At 40.1% G+C, this 20,139-nt stretch overlaps 1 pseudogene across 1 annotated transcript; it reads left to right on the top strand.

The window, feature by feature from the left end:
- Positions 1-18,743: 18,743 nt before the first annotated feature.
- Positions 18,744-19,912, top strand: LOC308256528 (E3 ubiquitin-protein transferase RMND5B-like; annotated as a pseudogene). Its single transcript has one exon. The product of its transcript is annotated as an E3 ubiquitin-protein transferase RMND5B-like (transcript).
- Positions 19,913-20,139: the final 227 nt, after the last annotated feature.

Consider the following 20,139-nt stretch of genomic DNA (forward strand, 5'->3'; position numbering starts at 1 on the left):
AAATTAATACTATGGTTACCCCAAGGTCAGAGAAATTATTCAACTTATGATTAATTTCTTATAAATATCTGCTGTGTTTATTTTGCTACAAAATTACACTGTAAACATCTATACTTTTAACTGATTATCTTACAAAGATGCCAGAAGCAATGGACTTCAACCTGTAACTTCCTGTTATTCTTTGGGTTTTCTACAAGAAATGAAGGGGGAAAGCCCTGGGCAGACAGCACAGTGAGGTCAATACCCACAGGTTTCAGCAAAGCAAACACCTTTTGCTGTGTCTCTCTCTGTGTTTATGAAGTAGCCAGGGCTGGAAATGTCTTAAGGGGTCCTGCTTGCCTTTCTTCTGTCATCACAGAAAAAAACATATGCTCTGAAGAGGGCTGTACTCTCACAGCCTTCTGGGCTTTTGGATACTAGATTTATATTCCTTATCCGTGTATGTTGTCTATAAATCACTTTGAGAAACAGGAGACCACTGATCTTGACACACTGTGTGCTGACTGACCTTACACCCATAAGCAAGCAAGCACACACAGCAACAAACAGCTATTCCAACAAACACATGCAGTGATACAAATATTCGCAGGCACATTTCTTTGCCCAGAGTATAAAGTGCTATTTATGATTACATTGTCCCAAACACAGCTGCTTATCTCGAAATAACAAATGGTTGTGTGTTTTTCTCAGAGATTTTGTAGGGAGAAAGCAAAGACATAATACGAAGCCCACTCTGGAAATGTCATGGGTAGTTTTCCATCCTGCTTCTAATCATGTCACTCTGCAGTCTCAGCAACTTGTTTTTTTACTTGAAATTTAGCCAAGGCTAGAGGAAAGAGCAAAACGTGAAACATATGAAATCTATTCCTTCGGTGATGCCTTTATTTTTTTTAAAAAAATTGTCAATTAAAGGTGAATATCTGAGAAACACAGATTCACAAAGTGGGAAAATGCCCTGTGCTATTTATGGAAACACATAAAGCTTCACCACACTTTGTTCCAGTTATTATTTGTGAAGTTATATTTTCTAATGGTGAAGCGGGGCGGGGGGGGGGGGGGGGGGGGGGGCTATGCTGCACCCAAAAAATAGATCAGGGATGTCATTGTGAACTGTTTTGCATCATTTATCATGTGAATAGTAGTGAGCTGATAACCAATGGTCAAAGGTTGTTTTTTTTTTTTAATATATTTTATTGATTTTTTTTTTTTTTTACAGAGAGGAAGGGAGAGAGATAGAGAGCTAGAAACATCGATGAGAGAGAAACATTGATCAGCTGCCTCCTGCACACCCCCCACTGGGGATGTGCCCGCAACCAAGGTACATGTCCTTGACCGGAATCGAACCCGGGACCCCCCAGTCCGCAGGCCGACGCTCTATCCACTGAGCCAAACCGGTCTCGGCCAAAGGTTGTTTTTTTTAAAAAAATATATTTTTATTGATTTCAGAGAAGAAGGGAGAGGGAGAGATAGAAACATCAATGACAAGAGAGAATCATTGATTGGCTGCCTCCTGCACACCCCCAACTGGGGATTGAGCTTGCAACCCAGGCATGTGCCCTTGACCAGAATCCAACCTGGGATCCTTCAGTCCATAAGCTGACGCTCTATCCACTGAGCCAAACCAGCCAGGGCAGGTCAAAGTCTTTTGGAATCAAAATTACAAATGTCTTGACAGTGTAAAATAAGATACCAAAGGTGAAATATCAGACAGCTAAGACAAAGGGCTTTGATTAGTGACAGCCCAATGTGATAATTTCCCAGGGGTTTCCTTCTTCATTTATCAGGGGGCAAATCTTGTCATTTTCCAGAAAGAGGTAGACTTTGAGGTATAAACTCCCTAAGTAGAGACTTAGCCTCACTGTTGGCAGTAAGTGGCAATCTCTAAGCCTTTCTGAAAATGGGGTTTGATGAGGGAGGAGGAGAGAACTTGCGGATGGTGAGAACTTGTAATAAGAGACTGAATGAGCCATGAAGGTAGAGAAAAGATACAAAGGAGAAGCTGGGACATAAAAGTCAACATGTTTAGTTTTACAATGTTGCTGATGGCTAGCCCCAAATTAGAAAAGATCAGACATGGGCTACTCATGCTATTTTTCTAGTCGTGTTGCTCTCATTGAGAGAGGAATCAGAAAACCAAATCCAGCATTTTACGTGCGTGTGAGGAAGGGTTGGCTCAGCACGCCTGCTCTGCTCAAACCCTGCACAGTCCCAACAAAGGCTGTTTTCATGACTGGCTCTTGGAATGTTCCGTCTGATAAGAGTGCTTTCGCAAGCCTAGGCCTTGAACCACAGTGTATCGGTTGTCCAGGTAGTTTATGCTGACCATGGGTCTAAGCTGAACACCTGCTTCCCCTCTACGGGCCCAGAGCTTGTGACTGAGGTCAGTCACATAGGTGCTATATGCTAATGTGACTAATGTCCAATAGACACCCTGGACAACCAGACTCAGAAAAGTGTCCGTGATAGGTGACCCTTTCCACCTGCCACACGCCATTATTAGGGGGAATGAAGTACATTCTGTGTGACCTGACCGGAAGGAAGCTTGCTATTATTTTCTTCCAGGCTTAACCCACTATCTTTTTCCTTTGTTGAACTTACTCTGCATCCTTTGCTATAACAAGCCATTATGATGAGCATGACAAGCTGACTTCTGTGAGTCCTTCCAGTGAATCATGGAGCCTGTGGGTTGTCTTGGAGACCTCCAATGCAAAAGTCCACTAGAAATCCAACTATTGGTCATTCTAACCAATCATGGAATGTTCACTCTGTATTCTTCCTGTAATACCATTTCCAGGAAGTGACAAGAAGCCTCTCTCTAACAGATGACAAGGAATATACAATCACTGTTCTGATAGAAGTGAGTGGCCTATTGAATATTAACACAATTTGTTTTTATTGATTTCAGAGAGAAGAAGGGCGAGGGAGAGAGATAGAAATATTGATGAGAGAGAAACATTGATCAGGTGCTTCCTGCAGGCCCCCTACTGGGGTTTGAGCCTGCAACTCGGGCATGTGCCCTCATCAGGAATTGAACCAGTGACCTCCTGGTGCACAGGTTGACACTCAACCACTGAACAACACTGGCTGGGCCACACCTAACTTCTTACCTATGCAAACTAAGCATGGAAGAAACAGTTTTGCTATCAATGTCTCTTTTGATTGAGTCTAAACAAGAATTAATTGCTACAGAGAAGAATCACACTTTCCCAAGGACATAATTCTGCCTAGTGGGGTCAATATCACTACATATCACTACAGGTCTTGCCCCTGGAATCTATATCCTTATATTTGGAGCTCCTTGTGAGCAAGAACCATTAGCTTCTTCATCGGGACTTACATAGTCACCTTCTACATTGGAAGGCTATGTAAGTTCTTTTTCATTTGTCACACACCCAGAGCTACTCATCTTTCTCCAATGTTTTCTTTCAAAGGGCTGACCTCTATTAACTGATTTACTCAGGCTATCTTGCCTTATGGCTTAATACTGGGTTTAATCAAAGGAGGGAGACACTCTCTAGAAATTTGAGTGAGGAAATAGAGAAAAGCAGAAGGGGTTCCTCCCACACTCTCTGTACATGGGTACCATTCTTCGGGCAATGACTACATTCTCCTACAACTTCAGCTCCTCCCTGATAGACTAATCCACAGCACCAGCACTCCCTGAGCTCTGGTTATAACGTCAGGCCTCGTGGTGATAACAGCTTCCATCAAACTCTCTTCACTGAGCCAGTGGAGCGTGCCTTTTGTTTCCCACCATCAGGATATTGGCACAAGGGCTGTACTGAGAGCTCAGGGAAAGAATTTGTAAAGAAAAACATGGATGAATGAGTGAATGAATGAACAATCCTTGCTCCCTCATAATTTACAGAAGCCACATTGATAAATACAGCCAAGCCAAAGTCCTTTATTTGTTTCACTTTTCTGAGTTGTAGTGTAGCAGAGGCCTTGAGGTTAACCCAAAGACAGCATATCAATGTGAAGGCATCATGTAGGGCTGGCAGGGGGAGTGCACACTATGAGGATTGATGTGTGCACAGCCTATGTAGAGGCTAACAGTCCCCTCTGCCTTGTCCCCTGGGAAACCCATGTAACCATCAGGTCTCGCAATCCCAAAGGGAACAACAACAAAGGTTCCAGCCGAAACAAAATTCACACTCAGAAGGGCTGAAGCAAGGCGGGCTTAAGATTGACAGGGGAGTGGGAAAGCTTACCACCTACAAGCCTGCTGCCTGGAGAGAGTTTGGAGCCAGAGAAGAAGGGACACCTGATAGGAGTGAAAACAGGCTACTGGCAGAACCATAGTGCTGAGGCAGGAGACGAGTGAGGAAATAAGAACTCCAAACTCTTTCATCCTGGCTTAAAGTCTGCTGCCATTGCTTCCCAGTGGTAATTCAAACCAGAGGACACGGGGTGATGCAATCCAAGCCTCCCAGGGAATATAGCAGGTGGAACTTGCTAGAAGCAGTGAGACACGTGGAGAATAGCCAGCATGGCATGTCTAAAATCTTTTCCAAGGGAAGTGTGAAACTTTGCTCAAGCCCAATCTGATAAGAGCATCTCAGAGGGAAGCAGGGAGGGTGGGTGGGTGGGAAGTGATCAACCAAAGAACTCATATGCATAACCCATGGACACAGATGATAGGGTGTTGAAGGCCTGGGGCAGGTATTAGGGGCGGACTAGAAGGGGTCAATGGGGTGGGTGGGGGGAGAAAGGGGACATATATAATACTTTCAACAATAAAGATTTAAAAAAGGAAAGAATATTGGTAACCAGGACCTTAATACAAATCTGCTGCTTTTGAAAAAAAATTTCAGAAACAAATAACCACTTCATGAGGAGGTATTGACAAAAGTGTAATACCTTAGATATCAGATAGGCTAGATATTTATCAGATACGTTAGGTAAATACTATCCCTCTATTAGTACAGAAAAGAATCGGGGCTGGCCCTTGAGCTCGGAAGTCATCCTCCAGTTCTCTATCCCAGCACATTGCTTGACAATGCAACCTGTTTCCCTTTCATCCTGGCATCAGCTTCTGTTTACCCCCATTCAAGCTCCTCTGGCTGAAAAATCACACTTTAGTTATACCAGCCAACACCAATCGGTTGAAAAATGATGAGGGCTTCTCCCAAGAGGAAGCCTTTGATCACTGGAGCCAGATCCAGCTGTGAAATTGTGTGCTTCCTGCTCTGTTCTAACATTTTCTCTTAATTAGAGCAAGAGGGACGGCCTTGGGAAGTTGATTCTTCACCTGCGCACATAATATCTATGCTTGCTTTCCGTGCTGCTGTGTTCTCTGAGGAGGCACTTGGGGACCCATTGGTAAAATCTTGTTTTTGAGGTAATTGCGAGGGGAAAAAATGAAGCATTCACCTGAATGAAAACTCATTTTGATTCTATTCCCTACTCTCTCTTATTTTAAAGTCCAACAGCCCCAGATCTCAGGTTGTAAACAATATTATTCAATACATTTCACTGCTGGAGAATAATCCAAGAGAACAGCCCCAGGCGGAGTGAAAACAGTGCGGCCTTCCTGACCTCAGATGAGCAGTTTTCCTCTCCGGCTGCAGGAAGCTGCTCTCAGCATCACCTGTCCTCATGGTTAGAGTGTCATCCTGTACACCAAAAGGTTGTGAGATCGATTCCCAGTCAGCACAGGTACCTAGGTTTAGGGTTTGATCCTCAGTTGTGGCACATGTGGGAGGCAACCAATTAATGTTTCTCTCTCCCTTTCTCTCTAAAACAAACAAAATAACATAAAAACAGATCTTCAAGTGAGGATTTTAAAAAGGAGCAAAACATGTAGAAATCTATATTTATGGATGACTATTGAAACAGTATCAGTATATTATTTTGATGGAATAACTGAGGTATTTGTTTTTCTTTCTAGATGATTTTTTTTTCCCTATGTTCTGGACCATTTCTTGTAAACCTGAGTTTTGGGTTAAAAAAAAAAAATGTAAACACTCTACTACATTATAAGTCCATTGCAATTTAGATGTAAACAAATTTAGATAAATCCAAAGCCAACTAGTGAAGATCTCTACAACTAGGTGAGAACTGAAGAGAAAGTCATTCAGGGGGGCAGGGTGCCTAGAACTTAATTAATAAAAACATCTTGGGCCGAAACCGGTTTGGCTCAGTGGATAGAGCGTCAGCCTGCGGACTGAAGGGTCCCAGGTTCGATTCTGGTCAAGGGCATGTACCATAGTTGCGGGCACGTCCCCAGTGGGGGGTGTGCAAGAGGCAGCTGATCGATGTTTCTCTCTCATCGATGTTTCTAACTCTCTATCCCTCTCCCTTCCTCTCTGTAAAAAATCAATAAAATATATTAAAAAAAAAAAAAAACATCTTGGTACTTTGCATCATCTTCTGAAAACCTTGCTCTGTGTCTCCCAGATAGATAAGTACTAAGGGTGCAAACACACTAAATGTCTTTTTTTTTAAATGGCATTTTATTTATTTTTTAATATATTTTTATTGATTTCAGAGAGGAAGGGTGAGGGAGAGAGAGAGAGAAACATCAATGATGAGAGAGAATCATTGATTGGCTGCCTCCTGCATGCCCCCTACTGGGGATCAAGCCTGCCACCCCAGGCATGAGCCCTTGACCAGAATCGAACCTGGGACCCTTTGGTCCACTGGCCAAATGCTCTATCCACTGAGCCAAACCAGATAGGGCCTAAATATCTATAAGATTCCTACCCTCTCTTTGTCACAAATACATACAGATTCACTACCCCTCTACACACACACACATACACACACACACACATACACAGCTCCACACTTCATCATGTGGGGGTCAAAATATAACTTTCCTCTCACCTTCTGAAGTCTTGGGGCTGGGCTAATAATCAGATCAACATAAGACAGATTAACAGGAGAAAATGGCCAATATTCATTATATATGTGCATGGGGTGCCATAAAAATATGAGACCAGGAGCCTCATTGGACAGTTAAGGTTTATATGTCATTTTGGACAATAAAGAAGGAGGCAGGGGTCAGAGATTTTAAAGGGGAAACAAGTAATTTATAGGGTAGACACGTGGTTAACAAATTCTTTCTGGATCACGCAGAAGCAATGGGACACAGCAGAATCTAACAAACATTTTTACTTCATTTCCCTTTATCTACCACATTTCGTTTATATGATGAGCTAAGGTGATGCTCCCTTCCTTTACGCGGATTTTTTAACCTGAATTCCTCTAGGCCAGTGGTCGGCAAACTCATTAGTCAACAAAGCCAAATATCAACAGTACAACGATTGAAATTTCTTTTGAGAGCCAAATTTTTTAAACTTAAATGTCTTCTAACGCCATTTCTTCAAAATAGACTCGTCCAGGCCGTGGTATTTTGTGGAAGAGCCACACTCAAGGGGCCAAAGAGCCGCATGTGGCGCGCGAGACGCAGTTTGCCGACCACGGCTCTAGGCAGGCAGGGGGAGAGGCAAAGGTTTCTTCTGCGTCTTTTGTTTCTTAGTAACTAGCTTAAAATCAAAACCCCAAAAGGCATATTTTGGGACGGCGAAACTTTGGTTGGTCCCTCTCAATCACTTCAAAACGGAATTTTCATTTTAAACAAGGACTCTTCAGAATTGATAACTCAAATGATCAAATTTGAATTTTTTTAAATATGTTTTTTTAATTGACTTTTAGAGAGAGAGGAAGGGAGAGGGATAAAGAGATAGAAACATCGATGAGGGAGGAACATCATGGATCAGCTGCCTCCTGCATGCCCCCACTGGGGATGGACCCACAATCTGGGCATGTGCCCTCTTGGTTCCCGGGTTGACACTCAACGATTGAGCCACACGAGCCAGTCACATTTAAAATTTTAAATAAGGTAAAACTTGAATAATTCTTTGGGATCACTTCTCACCTAATAAATATAGATGCTATCTTGTCCTCCTCACCTAATTCCTCTATTGATGTTGTCTGGAAAAAACAACATTGTATTCCACTTTTTCTGTGTTTTTACATACCATCCGTTTTGTTTTGCCCAGAGAAGAACTTAATAAAGATCACAGGTTCCTGAAATTAGTTGTGTTTGCTTTTCAAAAGACACATTTTGCTTTCAACAGTCTTGTCTTTGGGCTCATAGGATGTGCCGCTCTGTTGGAAACCAGAGTTAGGTAGATAGAAACGTGTCACAACAATTATTCCTAATTGCCAGGGCAACCTTGCTGTTTTAGCAGAAGAGGAAACCGGTGTAATTAACAGAGTGTGTATCTGCTAAACAGGAGAAATGCAATTAGTAGATGGTTGCGAGGTGGGAAAGAGAGATTTTACTTTATAACAACTGGGGGGAAAAAAGACTTGGGAATTATTTAAATGAGGCAAGATGCATGAACCAGCACAGACATGCACTGCTCAGGGTCTATCCTAATCATCAACCACACTTCTTTTCCAAAGCATATTTGAAAAACAAGTGAGCTTTATCTTCATAAGCTCATTATATATCAACACATTCATTAATTAGGAGTAGAAAAGCAGGAGCTTTGTAGTTAGGCAACTCCAGTGTGAGCCTGGCTCTGCCATTTGTAAGTTGTATGACTTTTTGCGTGTTGCCAAACCTTCATTAGCCTGCTTCCTCTAAATCTGAATAATAATAAAACATCTTCAGAGAGTCATTATAAAGGTTAAAGGAGATGATTATTATTTTTGAAATCATTGTGTTATTTAATTATGTCATTCACATTTAAGTATAGGTTTTTATTAGCTCTAGGATATTAAGCGATGAATTTAAACTCGTCATGTGTAAAATGCATTTATTAATATATAGCTTTCAGGGATAACATGGACAACCAGCTGAGTATATAAACACATGAACATCATATATCATGAAGTCTCTAATTCCTGCTTGGCTGTTACTAATTGCTCAAGAGATGGCTGTTCCTCTTTTCTCCTTCTTCCTTCCTTCCTTTCTCTCTCCCTTCATTCCTCTTTATTTCTTCCTTCTCGTTTTCACTGTTGAGGTACAGTTAAAAGGTTGGGAAAGATGCTACCTTGATTGCATCAACACAGAATTCCTCATTTAGCAATTGCCTCCCATCTCCCTCTGAAAGCTCTGTCTCTCCAATTACAGAGCCTGACAGAGTTGCAATAAATAACTCACCAAGTTCAAATCTGAACCTTCAGAATTGAAAGATGGGCGATTTTACATGTAAGGCCACAGCTCATCTCTTTTTCCAATCAGAAATCTAATAAAAAGTGTACCAATGGACTTCCCCTATCTGTTCCCCTTTTAACTTTCAATGTAAAGTGTCACTTTGGCTCTTTAGAGACAAGAACAATAGTAAGAAGATGAAATTGATCAAACTCCCGAAAGTCTTGCCAGTAGCCTCAGCGGGAAGCAGGTCCCATTAGGCAGGGAAATGAGTATGCAGGCAGGAGACTCTGGGCCTAGGGCTAGGAGAGAAGGCTGTCTTTCTTTAGGCCTCAGGGGAGAAAAAAAAGGCAGGGAGTGAATAATGATTCCTATGTTTTCCATAGCAGTATCTGTAGGGTTGAATTGCTTCAGAATTCATGTCCAACTCAACACCAGCATTGTCTCTGAAACTTTTCCTGCATCCAGTTCCTCCATCTCAGAGTTCAGGCGCATGCCTGCTTATATGACCTCATGGACTCAGTGTATTTCCAGTGAGACATCTTAAGTTTAATCAAGCTTCGTGTGTTTATCTTTTTGTTTTTCCTCCAAGAGAATCTACCACAATGCTAGTCACAGGGCTATTATTAACAAATCCTTGTGTACTGATAATATGATCTACAGTTCCATGTACTGTTGACAAAATAAATGTTCAACCTACGGAAAAGTTTTATAAAAGTTTAATTGAGCCAAAATTTTGATGACATGCCCCTGTGGGAACACTTTTCACGTCCTGTGTGGTTCAGGGTTCCGATTCAGGGTTCGGGTTCTGGAGAAGGCCGCCCACAAATGAAAAGAGACTTGGAAAAGTATTAATTTGGGAATATTGGGGGCCAGGCGGGAGTCCACCTCTAGTGGGAGGACTACCACCTGCTCTGGCCTTGCTATCCCTTTTATTGAGACTATGGGATACGCCCATAACCTTTAGGCAGGAAATTCCAGTAACAGAAATTTACATAGGAAAACAGAGGTGGAGGCTGCTTCAGCTAACAATGTTTCAACTAAACAGTGAGTGATTAGAGCAATTAAGGTTGTTGACCAGCCTTCCCGGTTTCCTGTCCACATCTTTCTATTAGCGGGACAATGATCTGTTTCCGGCATACCCGGAAGAAAATCTCAATGGACTGAGAAAAACGCTCCTGAGAATGGCAATTTTGCATTCCCATGCATGCACTTAGAATCAAAGGAGAAGTATAAGGAAAGGACATGAATCTGTTGGTGCTTGATTAAGGAGTTGGGAGAAAGCAAAGTGGGGACAACTCTAGGATTAGATAAGCAAAATGAAGAAACCCATACTTTTTTACATTGGTGGTTACAGTATAATTAACATTTGTAGTACACAGAGATAGTATGTAGGGAGCAAGATAGCCATGAGGGGTTCTGTGGTCTCATGCTCCAATGGTCTAGTGCTCTGGTGCCTGAGGTTGTGATTTCAAGAGGTCTAGTAAAGAAATTACTCTAACATTTCAAAGGTATATGATCCCAGATGCATAAGAACAATGGACACAACTCATTTAAGGTTATTGTTAGACATATTCTGCACCTTTCCCCTGTGTTCAGTTTCTGCCCTGCGCTCAGTACTTTTCCATTGTGTCCTGCTTGGGGCTCCTGCCCTTTCTGCACTTTTCTTATTATTCTGATTTCAGGAGTCCCAGGAAACAGGTAAGTGGCCGAGAAAAGCAGCTCTAGACCCAGCTTCCTGCAACCACCTCTACTTCCATCCGAGCCACACAAGAGACATATAAATATCCCGCCCTCCCTGCTCTTGCTTGCTCACACCATCACACTGGTCTCAGCCTGCTGTGAGAGAATGCAATAAAATTTCTTAAACTCTCGCTGTGTCTCTTGGCCTGTCTGCTATCGGTGCAGACCTAACAGTTAAGAATTGACTTTTGCTAAGAAAGCTATAGGTAGGGATTCCTGGTCAGACCTTCCTGTGTCGGGCCTGCCACGTGGTCCCCTTGAGCTAGCCCAGTTTATTACACAGCCTCCTTTCCATTCACAGTGCTAGAGGGCTATACTTGAGAATTCTTAAAGTCTCAAGAAAAACTTATTCAGATAGTCTTTAAATATGGGCATGATTTAAAAGAAAGAAAAAAAGCTTATGTATTAAATTAATTTTGCCTGCAATAAAACTGCATTCCAAACATCTTAAAATCCCAGTGTTTTGCAAGTATGTGTGCTTCTTTTCCAGATTATTTCTTGACTGAAATTCTACAAGAACTTTCTAAGTAGTTGCCCTAATTCCCTATTTATCTCTCTGTAAAGGAGCCTAAGTGGTCTTTGCTAAAATGTAAATCTGATCATGTACCCCAAGGGCTTCTGTTCAAATTTTAAATAACATTCAAACTTTTTATTTTGGCCTCTCCTGCCTCACATGATCTGATGCTGCCTACTTCTTTGATCAACAGCCACTCTCTTCTTTACCCCCCAAGAGCCAATTTATAGCTTTCTTCCACCTCAGACAGCAACCCAAGCTGTTTTCTGCCTCAGGGCCTTTATACTGAGTCATTGCAGTACTAAGAGTCTAAACAACAGTTGAATGTTATTCTTAGAGATAACACTATTTAATATGTGCTTGCTATGTATGTTTATTTTTTGTTTTAGGTCCATTGAAGCTTTAGAGGAGGAGTGATCTTGTCTGCCATGATATGCTCTACCTTCTTGTTTTAATTATCGAGAATACCACTCACACACAGTAGACACTGTGCCAATATCTATTCAAGATGTGAATAAATCTATAAATTAACACACCAAATGAGATATAACCACAGTGTCTCACTGAATCCCTCTGAAGAAAAAATTCCATCATTATGCATATTAAGAATTTGAGTCTTAATGTGAGCACACAAGTTAGCACAGAAAATAAGCAAAAAGATTTTAAATGGTTTAAAATGGCCAACAATAATCCTAATCCTATTCTCTCTAGGCATGTTTAGTTATCCTAAATGCAAAATGGTTAAAATACCAAGACACATGTATGAGTGTGTATGTGTGTGTGTGTGCGTGTGTGTGTGTGTGGTGTGTAAATTAAGAGAGAGTACGAACTTTTTGTTTCGTGAGATATAATAAAAATAATATTTTTGTACATTTGGAATGGTTTTAAAGACTTATGAGAAAAATAGTGTTTATATGTGACTTAAAGCTTTGAATACACTTTATAACCAACCTCTTAAATCGTGCCTTCACTTTCACTGTGTGCATAACTGTATATACTTTTTTATTACATAGTTTTGGTCACTGTTAGAGAAAAATGGTTGGTTTATTATGATAATCAATAAATCAAAATGCAGTCATTTACACATTTTTAATGTGCTCAGCATTGGGGGATGTACTTTTACTCCTTCGGCACAAAAATATCCTTAAATGGCCACTGTATGCCAAGCAGTGTGGAAAATTCTAAGAAATAAAAAAATGTGTTCTTTAGCCACAGCGAGGTTATAGTATAATACAGAAGGGAAGCATAACCTTTATAAGCAAACTAGCAGACTGAGTAAGACAAGATGCAATTAAGATTTAAATTGTGGGTAATGAAAGCAGAAGTACAGAAAGACAAATACAGAATTCAGATGAAAAGATGTTATTAAAGCAGAAAAGATAATGGGGTGATTGACAAAAATAGAAAGAAAATGAATTCAATTTGGCCAGGTAAACCATGTTGGGGAGACTCCAAATTAGAAACCAGGCATGCATATGTGTGCATATATCTGTATATGTGTGCATGTACCTTTTGCAACTATGAACATATTAGACATAATATGCCTAATGCACATAACAGCAAGTAGGCAATAGGAAATCCATATAGTTGCCCACCTTTTCCCAGTTCTCTTTTTAATTGCTTATCCCATTTTGATTCATACACTGTAGACCTCACCTGACATGTACAAGTTATCTCCTAAAAATAAGGGGATATAGGCTTAATTATATGAAGGTAGATTTTCAATAATGTGAGAAGAGGAACTTACTTCTTTTCCCAACTCACAGTTGCAACATCTCACACCAATCTTGGAAGTGCTACTTTTCATAGGCAAAAGATTACTATTAGTTTCTTTTTTTCACCTCTCATATTGATTGCCATTCAATTCACAGAAAGGAGGAAATCAGACCTTATTCAGGAAATGGAAGCTACTTTTGTTCATTTCACATAATAGCCAATTTAAGTTAGAAATCATATCCATTTTCTATTTTGGATACCTGTTTCACAAGCTCAGCACATTCCAAGATGCCTATTTTATGAAGCCAGCAAGGATATTCAGAGAAATTGTCCATCACATACTTCATATCCTAAGATTACCAAGCTCATCAGAAAGACAATACTGGATTGATTCCAATTATCAGGCAAACTATAGTAGTGTAAGAGATCAGTAAATAAGAGATCACTTATCCTTGAATTCAAATTACTGAACTATTGATGCAAGAAAACTTGAAATATTAAAATATGTATACAGAGTTAGATGTATAAAAGAAACTAAAAAGGTTAACAAATAACAGTGAGAATAAAGGAAATAGATCTAAATAAATATTTTCACTTTATAATCTGTGAACCTATATATTTGTTCCAGTAATGATACTGTTGTTCAAAAGTTTATTGGAGCCCAGACAGCGTGACTTAGTGGTTGAGAGTTGACCTATGAACCAGGAGGTCACGGTTCAGTTCCCAGTCAGGGCACATGCCTGAGTTGTGGGCTCAGTCCCCAGTGGGCAGCATACAGGAAGCAGCCAATCAATCAATTATTCTCCCTCATCGATGTTTCCATATCTCTCTATCCCTCTCCTTCCTCTCTCTAAAAATTAATAAATATATATTTTTTAAAGTTTACTGGAGTTTTATAAAACTATATTTAGAGTAGTTAAAAACAAACACAGAAGTCATATTTTTAGTCCATAAATAACTACTGGGTGTAGAAATTACTTGAGGGAATCAATTCTATCATAGTCCCAAGAATTTTTTTCATTTGTTCTCCTACTCCCCCCCAAAAAAAATGAAGAGAAAATAAAAGTGACAGACTCTAAAGATAAGCTCTAAATGAAAATCCTGGAAGAGATTTACATATCATCATGATAGACTGTAAATTGCACATGTTAGTTTTGATGGAAAACTTATCTTTTGAATACATACATTATGCTTTATCTGTGGAAAATTAAGTCTTATATTTAATCACATATTTTAATATAACCACATATTTTACTTATTGGGATTCCTACAATGTATGCCATTCTGGGAATACACCATTTTTCTATGGTATTTTTTTTCTAAAATTTCTATAAAGTGATTAAAAAATGGGAAAAAAATTTATGTTGACAAGGTAACTGTGGGGGAAAAACAGATTCTTAGATTACTATTTAGGAGTAAACATCTTTAGAAAATCAGTTTCAATTATAAAAGTTTAAAGACCTTAGAAAGTAATATTGAACCTTTTTTTAAAACTCTATAAATAAACCAGAATTAGAAAAATTCTAAGTAATAATTTCTTTCTGTTTATTTGCTGTCTTGTCCCTTTTATTGACTTGAAAACATAAAACTCCACATGACAGAAATTGTTGACTTTCTACCCAAAAGTACTATCCTCTTCACTGATAAAAAGAACTTGAGCCCTACCGGTTTGGCTCAGTGGATAGAGTGTTGGCCTGTGGACCCAAGGATCCTGGGTTTGATTCTGATTAAAGTCATGTACCTTGGTTGCAGGCTCCTTCCTAGCCCGGGCCCTGGTCAATATTAATGGCAAGACATAAGGTCTATCCTTAAATATAACTGAAGAAATAAAAGTTAGGGGTTAATTTAACAACTATAAGACAAAAAACAATACAAATATAGTTTGGAGACTGATTAAATATAAAGGAAGTTAAATAGAGGGAATCGATTAAGGTATGGTGATGTTACTCTTTGATTAGAGAACACAGGAATAGCCTTTAGAGCAGAAAATATGACTAGTGTGTGTGTGTGTGGGGGGGGGGGGGAACTTAACCAAACAATTGCAAGAAAATTCAGTCACTTTCAGGTTTTCTTAGTCATTAGGGATTTAAAATGTGCCAAATTAGCATTTATACCCTCAGTAGAGAAAAATGACTAGGGATATGTGGAGTGAAGTCATGGAAACATATATAACTTAGAATTTACTGGTTGGTGCCCAAGGTCTGGTTGTTTATGCATCATCTATAAGATTTTTCTCATAAAATGTACCATAAGATGGGATAATAGCAGTGAGCCAAGGCCCCTCCCTATACTAAATCTGTAAAAGGAAATAAAATAGAATTAGACATGGTCCAAAGAGCAAAAGTTTAATGAGGATATAAGACAGTCATATATGAAAAGATAATACACAATTCACAGCAAGTACCAAAGGAATGATTATCCATAGAGTGTGCTGGATAATTTGCTGAGCAAGGTAGCTGGTTAGTTATCCAAGCTAGGGAGATTTTAGCAGAGAAAACTAAAAACAGATCTTAGTCTACCCACAGCCAATTACAAATTATAACAATATGTCCCTTTATATTAGATTAAAACTTTTAAAAGTTAAAATTTATTGTGTTCACTAATGTTAGCCTCATATGAAGTTTTTTATTTAATCTCATGATAATTTTTAAAAGTTGGAATTATTTTTTGGCTCATTTTAAAGGTATGTGATGTTTAAAGTGGCTTAGTAACTGAGCGGGTATCACAGAAAGGACACCTGTTTAGTTAGACCTTTCTACAGTAACTCCAACTGCATGTTCTGGCCACTACACTGTTCTTTATTTGCTATGCTCAACTTACTTGGTGTCATTTGCATATATGACACACATATAATCACATTTCATTAATTAACTTATGAGACTCTCTTGTGCCCCGAGTGTGTATTCTGACTCCATCTTATACTATCTATGTTAACATGAATAGGTCATTTAACTTTTGTGTGTGTCTGTTTCCTTATCTGTATAACAGAGATGAAATAACTTCCCTGCCAATATTTCAATATTGCTTTGGCTTGTAAACTAACTACTGGATAGAAGACAATTTTAAGCGATAGGTAGATAGATAGATAGATGATGATAGATAGATAGATGATAGATAGATAGATAGATAGATAGATAGATAGATAGATAGATAGATAATAGATAGCATCATTATTTTAGAGGTTTTTGACATATGCAATGTTCATGAGGTAATTCATGAACACAATATGGAACATCCAAAAAGAAAGTATTTGGAAACTTATTTGGCAAAACATTAGTGTCAGACAAAGAGTATTTTAAAGACAAATTTAAATGGCCAGAGAGAAAAAATAAATCTCCAGCTCCTCTGCCCTCAGTTTCCATTTTTAGGTGCCCAATGTTCCACTGTATTTAACACCCCCCCTCCAAAAACAATGGTTAGGTATTCTACCTTTATTACTGCACTGAATACTCCACCAACTCTGCCTCAGTTTCCTGGATTAAAATGATTATGACAAGTATCCACAACTTGAATAAATGTTTGAGTAGCCTAAGGCAATGATGGCAAGGATTCTTCAATTTTAAAGCAATATCTAGAAATAGTCATCAGAGAGGACAAAGGAAAGCAAAACAAAACTGGAAACCACAGTCAATGTTAAAATTATACTAAAAAAATGTTTAAAGGCTGTACATTGAGAATAACCGAACGATCCTCATAAATCAGGTGCATTTGCTCTTACATTAGTGGATCTGTAAGTAAATTCAGGAAAACACAATTGCAATATTGGAAAACTGCAGAAGTATCAATTTAGATGATCTATAACACACAGAGAAGGGAAACTACAAAGTACAAGTTTTTGTCATGTTAATTAGCATAACTCCCTATTTCATGTAGTCAATAAAGATTCAAGTCGATTTTCCAATTTTGTGCAGGACGTGAGAATAATCGATAGCCACAGTCCAGTTGTAAGTTAGGCGGATCTAAAATTAAAGTTTCTGACAAGATGATAAGAGTCTTACTAAATCTATACAGCTTTCATCACAAATAAGTGCTATCTTCACTAATAACAGCAAGTCAGTGAATCAGCAGCTAGGTTTAAAATGTCTGTTGTCTTTTTAAAAAAAATATGTTGTTATTGATTTCAGAGAAGAAGGGAGAGGGAGAGAGATAGAAACATCAATGATGAGAGAGAATCATTGATCGCTGCCTCCTGCACGCCCCACACTGGGGATCGAGCCCACAACCCAGGCATGTCCCCTGACTGGGAACCATGACCTTCTGGTTCACAGCTCAATGCTCAACCACTGAGCCATGTCGGTTGGGCATAAAATGTCTGTTATCAACACAACTTGGAAATATTCACTTAAAAGCCCAAATAACTTCCTAAATTATTTTATTAATGCATCAATAAGTAGGTTTTAAGTACCTACCATCAGTTCAAAAATGTGCTGCTGTTAGTTCCTATATTGTCAGAGCCAAAGGTAACGATGTGTTTGCCAGTTGTCTCACTGCACTCATAATTAGAATCTACTCCTATGATTGTAAACCTATTTGTGAACAATGAGTGTTCTTAAGGCATCTGTTTTGTCCTAGCTAAAGTTTTCCCATATAACCCACATTTACCTACTCCATTACAATGTTTATATATGGGTGTCACTGCCTCCAATACAGTGAGCTAAACTCTACTTCCTATATAGAATATTCCTCTCAGTCATTGCTCAAGATCATGCCCAGATTACATCAACTGTCTCAACCCAGGAAGGGAAGATCTCACCTTTCTTCTCCTCTGGCTTGGTAGAATAAAAAAGTATCCTAAATCACCAGCTGATGGGAGCCCAGAAAGTGATCTATCATTATCCTCACATTGAAGATAATAGCCTGACACAGTTACTGGGATCTTGGCTGAAGTAGAAGACTGCTATGATTCATTACTAGGCTAGCCACACTGCAAAGCTCATGTTAATCCTTTTCCATGAGTGTCTGACAGCAGTAGAGTAATAGATAAGTGAAGTGGAGCCAGATTATGGAGAGCCCTGAAAAGAATGCAGGAGAGTTTGCAATTTATCTGATAAATTGAGTAGGAAAAATCCAAGTTAAAGTAGAATTTTAGTATAGTGACCATACACTGATTTACTCGCAAAAGATCCGGTTTTTTCTTCTGTCTGGTGAAACTTTTAATAGTGTTACTTTTACTCACAAGAGATCCTGCATTTGGACAAAAAAAGTATTGCCACCCTGTAGTTTAAGAAGATCATCATGTGAGGAGGTTTAGATTAATGGACAAAATATTCATTATTTATGATACCATTGAAATAGCCATCCATTGGCCAAAGAGTAATGTTTTGTTCAATATCTTTTACCTACCTCTCTTGATCAAGCAAGTGTACTCTTGGTTCATGTCACCTTAATAACCTCACTTCTGCCAAAGAGAGCTTTTTTTGTGTGTAAATAAAAATAGAATGACTTCTTAGTTCTGATTTGCTTGGAAGTTAATATTCTTTAACTGCTTATTATACTGTCTCAAAATATCATTGATTTTCCCCATAACTTTACCTTTTCATTATTGAAACTTAATGTTTAGTTATGGTACATGTATTTTGATTTCTATATGTAATTTTCTTTCCTTAGCTTATATAACAAGAAATAGGCCAGAAGCCGGAGTCCAGGCTGCAGCAGCAGGCAGAGGCCACCATGGAGCAGTGTGAGAGCGTGGAGAGAGAGGTGGACAAGGACCTACAGAAGTTCCTTACCTACGGGCAGCACTGTGAGCAGAGCCTGGAGGAGCTGCTGCATTACGTAGGACAGCTTCGGGCTGAGCTGGCCAGTGCAGCTCTCCAGGGGACCCTTCTCTCAGCCACCCTCTCCTTGGTGATGTCCCAGTGTTGCCAGAAGATCAAAGACACCGTGCAGAAACTGGCTTCTGACCACAAGGACATTCACAGCAATGTCTCCCGAGTGGGCAAAGCCATTGACAGGAACTTTGACTCAGGTTTCCTGTAGTCTCCGATGCAGTGTGCTACTCCCTGGAGAAGCAGCAGCAGATCCTGCATATGGCCATCATGGAGCACCTGTACCAGCAGGGCATGCTCAGCGTGGCTGAGGACCTGTGCCAGGAATCTACACTGAACATGGCCTTGGATTTCAAGCAGCCTTTCCTGGAGTTGAATCGAATACTGGAAGCTCTGCACAAACAGAGCTGGGACCTGGGACCAGCGTTGGAATGGGCCATCTCCCACAGGCAGCATCTGCTTGAGCTTAACAGCTCGCTGGAGTTCAAGCTGCACCGACTGTACTTTATTCACTTCCTGGCTGGTGGCCCTGACAAGCAGCTGGAGGCCCTTAGCTATGCCAGGCACTTCCAGCCCTTTGCTCGGCTGCACCAGCGGGAGATCCAGGTGGTGATGGGCAGCCTGGTACACCTGTGGCTGGGCTTGGAGAAGTCGCCCTACTGCCACCTCCTGGACACCAGCCACTGGGCTGAGATCTTTGTTCCTTGCTGGGGCTTTCTGTGGAGTCGCCCCTCAGTGTCAGCTTTGTCTCTGTCTGTGTCACTGCCTGTGCTGATGAACATTAAAGCTGTGATTGAGCAGAGTCAGTGCACAGGGGTCTGGAGTCACAAGGACGAGTTACTGATTGAGATTGAACTAGGCATGAAGTGCTGGTACCACTCAGTGTTCGCCTGCCCCATCCTTCGCCCAGCAAATGTCAGATTCCAACCCTCCCATCAAGCTCATTTGTGGCCATGTTATCTCCCGAGATGCACTCAACAAGCTCATTAAGGGAGGAAAGTGAAGTGTCCCTACTGTCCCATGGAGCAGAACCCAGCAGATGGGAAACACATCATATTCTGACTCCTGCCTGGAAGGAACTTTATTTAAAGAGGTTTTCACCCATGAGACTTGTTGTCTCAATGGAGTGGTTGGCTTCAGTGGATTGTGGTTCATTTCAGAATTGCCTGAGTGCCATAGCAGGGGCCAAGGAGGGAGATGAACCAACCTGCACTGGGCAGCTGGATCCTTGACTGTACGGGCAGGGAGATGCTGGCCTCTGTATTCCTGCTGTCTCCGTTTATGTTTGC

The sequence above is a fragment of the Plecotus auritus genome (genome assembly GCF_963455305.1).
Source record: "Plecotus auritus genome assembly, chromosome: 8".
Taxonomy (NCBI): Eukaryota; Metazoa; Chordata; class Mammalia; order Chiroptera; family Vespertilionidae; genus Plecotus; species Plecotus auritus.